Here is an 8,194-nt window from a genome sequence, read left to right as displayed (position 1 = left end):
AGGCATACTGTTTTGTGTCTATAAACAGCGAGTATTCAAGTAATAACATTTCCACCTGTTCTTTTTCAGTTTTCCTCACAGTAGATAGGATCAGTAAGGAGAGTCTTCAGAGGAGGAGAGGATATCTTTTTGAAGTGAATGATAAACATTTATCTAACAGTTCATCAAAAGGTACCTCAACTCTACGCCTTTCAGCAGGCAGAAATCAAATTGTAAATCAGTGGACTTTCCAAAATGCATTCTGATCTTGCAGCCATTGTGTCAACTATACGTTCATTATTCACTCATGCCTATTATGAGATAGACAAGTCCCTTTTGTGTTAAACAGACATATACCTACCATTAAAGAGCAAGTTGTGCTGGAAAGTAATAACTAGCTGCATTCAAAAAACCTATCAGTGTTATCAGGTCACTTAAACTTGCATTTATACACATTTCTCTTTAAGAGAAATGGCTTTAAAAAAAGGGGGGGGAGTATGTCCCACATACCCTGGTATCAGCAGTGGTTGTCTAGGCAAGCGGTGGATTATGATTATTATAACAGTTATGTGGACTTTAGAGAAGCAATACAAGCATTCTTCCAAAGTAGGCTTTGGAACCGTTGAAGAGATGAAATGAAGTAAGAACTTGCATCTCTGACAGGATTAATACCACAAGTTTATAAACCAGCCTAGACACTTATTTAGAAGACTAAACCATCTCTGAATTTTAGCAGTTGCTATTGTAGCCTGTCACAGATTCAGTGAAACTCTAAACAGACTCTAAAAATCTGTAGAGTACCTAAAGACAACAAATGAAGGGTTCTCCTCAGTAACATGGAGCTACTGGGGAAAAGGTTTAATATGGAAATGATGTGAAAAGCCCAGCTTCTCCTCTACATATAGGTTTAAATTACACAGCCAGAAACAGCTGCTGCAGCTCAATAGGAGAATACAACATTTGTAAGACAGCAGCTTGAAAAGGCAGGGGGGTGGGGAAGTCAAGTAGAAATGAGTGTGCTGCAAACATTAACACTTAAAGAAATTGGGGGGGGGGAATTAAAATCTTTTACTTTACAAAACATTTAAATCTTAGTTTTTGTTCTGTATCCATCTGTTTCACCTGAAATAGTGTGCAATCCTAGGTGTGGAACAGCACATGTAACCAAATAGGTATGATTTAGGAATTAAGTTAAACCACTGAGCACCAGACATCAGATCATTTTCTAATCCAGACTCTCTGATCTTTTTTCCCCCATCCAAAAACCCCATACTTTTACTTTAAGGATAAGCAGAATAATTTCTTGTCTCTCATACTTCAAGCAAAGCAAGCTAAAGCAGTGTTTCCCATTTGTGATTTAATGAAGAAGCAGTCCTACTCCCATCTTACAACCAGATTTCACATGGTCAGTCAGACCCTTCACTACCAGACTTGCTAGACTTAGAAAAAGAATTTTGACACAATTAAAATGAGAATTCAGGTCCTTTAGGAAAGTATGCATTATAAGATTAATAGTTAATAATCCTGTCAACATTTATTTAAGCTAAGCCATTGGAGCAGAAATTTACAGTTATTTCAGCTGCCTGTTGCTACAAACGCACATTTCTCTTAATAAAGTGAAACAACTAAGCATATGCCTGCTTACTTCTAGTAGGTGTTATACTATATATTACTAATAACTGAGAGGTTTCACTTGCAACATAACGCAAATAGTGTGTAACCTCTCCTGTCAAAACCATCCTGTCAAATTCTGTATCTGCCATCACTTACTTGGCATCCAGGGTACCTAGGGCAGGTTTTTCAAAAGTGTTCCATGATGGCTGGACCCTCCTATCATCAAAATTAGTAGGATTAAGTTTGATGAGAACTAATGCCTTCTGGAAAAGCCTCGCGTAAAACTAGTTCTCACATACCAAACATGATTTGCTGTAGTGGGAAGATGCATTAGCATCTGCTGAATCTAAGATATGGCCTTTTTAGATTGCCTGCACTGAGACAATTTATAGAAATGCAAGACTGATGTAGTCAAGAAAGCAATCCATTGACTTCAAAAGGCTGAAGATTTCATTTTAGCTGTCTGGAGCAAGAGATTGTTTCCCAGTAATACTTAGAGGCTGTAACAGCATCAGATAAAAATGCTCACACCTCTGCCTGATACAGCAAAAGTTGAGACAAATTTTGTATTTTTAAGAAAATTTACTTCACATTTTTCTATCTTATTTCAAGCACTAAATACATAGCTAGCATTGTAATTAAACTAAGCAATATGAATACATGTACGCAGATCATACAGATATGTTTAGTTCCTATTCAGATCAAAACAAATTAAGCCCCTGAATACCTGTAGCGTTAAGCAGCCTAGAGCCTACCCTTACTGCCACGTAAGAAAAGTCTGAATTACCATCTGAACCCAGCATTAAAATACAGGCATAGCAGGGGTGGACAAAACAGGTAATGAGAATCAACATGTGTATCAACACAGCATTAATACCCCCAAAACCTAGCAATTATTTCCTCTGTATCAGCCTTTTAACAGCTTTGCCATTATATTATCAACACACATTTATGATATGAAGACTCAGTCATTGTTTACTCAGAGAGCAGAGAAAGACTTCCAGAATTCTTTTGTTGTTTATTTTCTAAACTAAGACATCATAGCTTATATTAAACCTCTTATGCATGAAGTTAGCTGGTTCAGGAGACCTAATACAAGTAAGAAGTAATACACTTTTCAGACAGAAGGAGGGAAGAAGAGAGAAATATTTTCTTTAATAGGGCCACATGTACAAATCACTCACAAACAACTGACTGAAATTCCACTATCACAATAAGAAAAAAATAATTCTCCCTGGCAGAGCTAAAAAACAAAACTAAAGCCCTACAGATCTGAAAATTCTCCTTTTACTTAAAAAACAAAACAAAAAAACCCCCACAAACTTAAAAAGGCAAAGACAGCCCACCTCTAACAACTTACTGTTATCTTCCCTTCTCTTAAGGCAGGACAGGCATCTTTTATAGTTCATGTTAAAAGGCTTGTTAAAGGAAGCAGGGTCACTTGGCCCCAGTGATGGGGCTGGTAATGAAGCCCAGCTGCATCCTCCCAGGCTCTGCGGGGCTGAGGGGGAGCCACACGCTCTGGAGAGCAGGCTGACATTTCCCTGTGGAACTGGCTTGCGCTTTGTGTAGCCGCTCAAATCAGTGAAAGCGAGGTAAAAGCAGATGGAAAAAGCCATCTTCTTTGGTGTGGTTTTATTTTGTACCCATATCGCCATAAAAAGTCTTTGTAAGTGGGAAGGCCAGCAGAGAAAGGGGTTTTTACAGGGTGTTCCTCAGGTTTCTATGGCCTCAGTAGGTGGCTTTGCTGATGTGCCACAGCCCCGTGGTTTTTAACACGATCATTGTTACTTGCCTCCCAGAAGAGGAAGTGAAATTGCTCTGAGTTTGTTTATTGGGCAAAACTGTGCATCTTTGCTGTACCTTCTAAGCAGATGTGTTTGAATGAAAACCAGCGGCAAGAAGTAACAGGCAAAAAAAAAGTGTATAATAGGCAAGAAAAAAACATTCACATTCCTTTAGCCTCCTTCTAACATCGCTGGAATGCCAGGAGACCTTTTAAGTAATAGCAAACATTATGAAATGGAAGAGGACATAAAATGTTAATACCTCAGGAGTACTCCGGTCCTTCCTAACTTTCCACACGAGGGCAAGAATGCCATGTATACTTTGGCATCCAGAATCTTATAAAATATTTTCTTTGCATATGTCAAGACTTCATCTGTTCATTTTAGCTTGGACCTGCAGGAATGCTTGCAAAATGAAATTGGAAAAGAGCAACAAAGAGTGGAAATACACAGTTAAATTCTCCACTTTATTCCACCGTAAGCAATTAGTTTGTGGTTAAGAAGAATATAGATTACTATTGGTGGAAAAAGAAGCCAAACAACCTCCTTTTCCCAAATAGTAAAATATATTCTTGGCCAAAGAAACAATTTGAATTAGTCTGCACACATTATTTATCAAATGCTGTCAATTCACACGGTCCTTGTACTCTGTAGAGGGCCTCATAGTTTAAAGCCCAAATCCTGAAATGAGATCTGCTTAGGGGAACCCCTGCCCCTGCACTACCAGCCACAGCAGGTCCCTGTGTGGACACAGAGCATCACGTTACAAGACAGGGACCCAACTGACATTAATTGTACCAGGTAGCTACTAATTAAGTCGATACACAAACTGGGGGAAGTTGCTAGACAGACTGCTTTGAGAATAGTCCTCCGGACCAAAAGCCAGTATGCAGTGCTTTCAGCAAAGTAACCCTTCCCAGCATAGTTTCTCCGTTTGCTAATTTCATTCATTATGCCGAGAGTGAGTTTGTTTGACTTCTCTGGGAAATGGGCTTGCACGTCTGAAGCAGACAAAAACACTGCAAGGAGACGCCACACTTTTCAAACATGAATTATGTTCCTGGTGCTGGCCAAGCGAGAAGATAAAATATGCATTCATGCCGAAACCGTGGGTTTGAATTCTTTTATCTGAGACTTAAAAGGAAGGTCTCCCTGGAGTAACTCTTTGACCTGAACTGCTTGTTGAAAGTGGCCTTAAAACCTGAGAAGGCTCGCTGGCCAGATTAGCAGAACTACATGACAATTGGCATTTGGAACTAAACACTGCACTCACAAGTACAAGGTTTGTTGCTGTTTTTATTAGTAGCAGTATATTTTTTACATGACAAGATAAAAATGAGTACTACTTGTAGAAAATGGAAGAGACGGCTTCTCTGACTGAGCCAAACAGGGGTGGGTGAATACTGACTTTTCCTAAGGCTCTGTCAAAGACTAACAGCTTACTAGTATATGAGTAACATCTGATGACTGCCAGTCTTTAACCTATGATAAAAGCTTTTCATAGTGTACACCAGCCTTCAGCCTCATGTTCTCTACTCAGTACAAGCCCAGTGTAAATGATATGCTTTACTGAAATGTGCCTTTACTTCTAAATAACTCTGAAGTCACAGTAATTTGAATTAATAGATGTAGTACTAAGAACCCAAATTACTGGCTGTGCTGTGCAGATCTGGGACAATCTCTGTGTGGTCAGTCAGACCAAAGATGTGTGTATTGCCACAAAACTTGAGGGCTGATCTTTGCTATCACAAAGGTTTATGAATAGGTTTCCAAGCAGAGAGAGGGAGAGAAAGAAGAGGTCAAAGTTCCTGGTACGCAGTTGCTCATCATTGTTTATGTACTGAATTAGATAACATGCATTTTCACATCCCATTTAACTGAATGTATTCAAACATGGTAACTTCAAAGCTACATATTCAAAAGACTTTGAGCAACCACAACTATTGCATTTTTTTGCCAAGTGCTAAGGTAAAAACTTGTTTGCTGTTCCGAATAAGGATTTTCTTTCTCCCTGGTATGTTATCAGTCTTCAAATTGCTACTTAGAACCCAAACAAATACGGCTCTGAGACCCATACGTTGTTTTCACAAGTGGAGTTCTTGAAATGAAGTTGTGTGTCTGTGTGTATAACTGATTGCAGTTTTGCCACCATCATAACCTTAACTTGTGTTCTGTAACTCACAGACCATTTTGTCCTTTGGGCTCTTTGAAGCTTACATTGTAAGGCTGCTGCCAGATTTGTCAGTAAGTAAATCAGTAATATTAGATAAGCTCCACTTTGATTGATGAAGGTGTTGAAGATTATCTTGCTGTGGTATACAGTGGCTCAATGGCTCTTTACTCATTTTGAAACCACCACCAACAACAAAAAATCTGTTGAGGATTTCTTCTCTGTTACACAGTTCTGCAGTAGGTACACCTTAACGAGGCGCTGCCACCAGGGTGGGCCACCATATACTGCTTTGCTATAGCCTTGCATTTTCCTCAACTGCATATTCCAGCATGGCATTTTTTTCCCGAAGGGACACATACCATCAATACGAATGCTGAACTCCATTTAACCTTCTGTTTCCAAGCTTATGTTTCTATTTTAATTACCTCTCCAGCCTTGTGCTTAAAAAACCTTTTATATGTTATATATATTTGTATGTGTATTTCTATACTCGCTTTTTTTGACCTTTTATGCCAGATATCCATCTATTATATTCTTTAAGAAGTTTTTCATATATGTTTTGATGTGAAACTAGGGATTCAGATGTGACAGTGGATTAATAACAGGATCCAGACCTGTGACTAAGTCAGACCCAATGCAGGGCAGCAGTTCAAAGTGACTGTTGTTCTGTGGCCCATGTGAAATGAGTCTGTAGATTTGTTTTATTTCTCGGTAGACAGAAAGCTGTAAATTGGTGATGAGGTACGCCAGAGGATGAAGACACATATAATCTGAACTGCATTCATGGCCAGGCTGACTGGCAGCGATGGGCATGAGGAAAGCTCTTCAGTTGCCCGTGCTATGACTCCTTACGTGGGCTCTGTGCTTCACAAACACTCAGTCTGGAGCCTTCCCAGTAGATGATACCTATTTTACTTTAGTACCCGCTTCAGTCACCTCCCACTTAAGGGTGACTTATATTTGCACTGTATAAAGACTGGTGCCCTTATTTTTACTCCATCCTTCAAAATAAGAACAGCTGCTCTCAGATCCACTTGACTCCATTAAGACCTGAATAATAATGAGATGATTAATAGATGTGGTACTAGCATGGTCTCAGTTTCATCCAGAAGAATAAATAGAGCTAGTTGTTTGGAAAAAGAAGAATTCCAGTGGGAATAAAGACAAATATTGTGACATGTTTCTTTGAAAATGTAGTGTTCAGAAATAGAAGATGCACGCATCTTGGGGATTTTTTTCATTTTGTGACATACTGCAAACATAAGTGGTTAGCAGGCAGAAAAGCCAAGTGAGCTGGATGAATATCCAAACAGAGAAATCTGGCTAAAGGGAACAAATAGAGCTGGAATGGTGATGAAACACATGTTTTTGAGCAAACATCAAAATAGGCCAATGGAAGGAGTACCGTTCCCTACAAAAATGGCAGCAGTGAACAGAGAAATGCTTAAAAAATGCAAGTGTTGCCTTTAACTGAAGGATTCAGTAGCTTTTTGGACAGTGAAATGTAGGGAAAGTATCTCTCTGGCAACTGGTGATCTAATAGTGGTACCACAGTACCGTTCTTGAGGGATTCCCAGCTGTAGTCATCTACTGCTCACCTGTGCCCTGGCACGGTAATCTAGCAGGCGTGTGTTACTGAAGCCATTCGCTTTAAGAAACCAGAGAGGTGTTTTCAAATGAGGAGAGGAGATCGTCTCTGGAGAAATCTAAATTTCAATTATTAGGTTTATTATATAATTACATTAAACACAGCAGGCGACCTCTGATCAGTCTTCATACGGTATCTGCCTCTTTCTTGGAGAATCGTCACAGCAAACTCGGCATGTGGAACAGCGTGGGAGCTTGTGCAGCCACGAAACCCTGCTGCCACCCACCAGTCTGCAAACTGGAATGTGCTGGGGGCAGCAGAAAGGAAAACCTGAACAGCTCAGCACTATGGGGCCAAGGAAAACTGGAGTGCACCGCAAGTGCTAAAGTCACCGCAGCGAGATGTTTTGTGGACAGGCACCTAAGGAAGAGACAGAGACTGTTTTTGAATAAGCCCCGACATCCACTGCCCGAGTACTGTGGACCGATACATACGATGGGACCAAGAAAAAAAGGTCTCAGTTACCTGTCCTGAGGCCCTGACCCATACTAATATTGGGACTGAGGCAGTATGTATCCTGCTCTTAGCCGCTTGAAATGGGGCTGGTCTAGTTGCTTCTCAGAAGTGTGTTTTCCATTAAGCAGCTCTATGCAAGTTTTTGAGTCAATGAAGGTGACATGTGGAAAAACAAATAAGAAAATTTAGAAAATATGAGATCCAGACATTTAATATTTTAAAGAAACCTACACAATGGAAATAACTGCAATTTAAATGAAAGTACATGTTTTTTTCTTAGCACTACCATTCTTGTTAATGGAAAAAAAAACCCCTCCTCTCAGCTTATTATTACTGCGGTCAAAACCAGCAGCATCCAGAAAGCAAATGTTTTCAATGATAATCTAACAAAAATAACAACTGGTTCTCTGGTGTGTTGTTTGTTTGAGTTGTATGGTCTCTCTAACTCAGACTGCGAGCTCCTTGCAAAGTGCTGGTGGCACTCGCAACCACGACGAAACAGGATCCATCCTCACCCGGGACAACTGAAGCTCCTCT

Source organism: Aptenodytes patagonicus, chromosome 4, assembly GCF_965638725.1.
Source record: "Aptenodytes patagonicus chromosome 4, bAptPat1.pri.cur, whole genome shotgun sequence".
Lineage (NCBI taxonomy): Eukaryota > Metazoa > Chordata > Aves > Sphenisciformes > Spheniscidae > Aptenodytes > Aptenodytes patagonicus.
The sequence above is the reverse complement of the archived record's forward strand: the minus strand, read 5'-3'. Positions refer to the sequence as shown.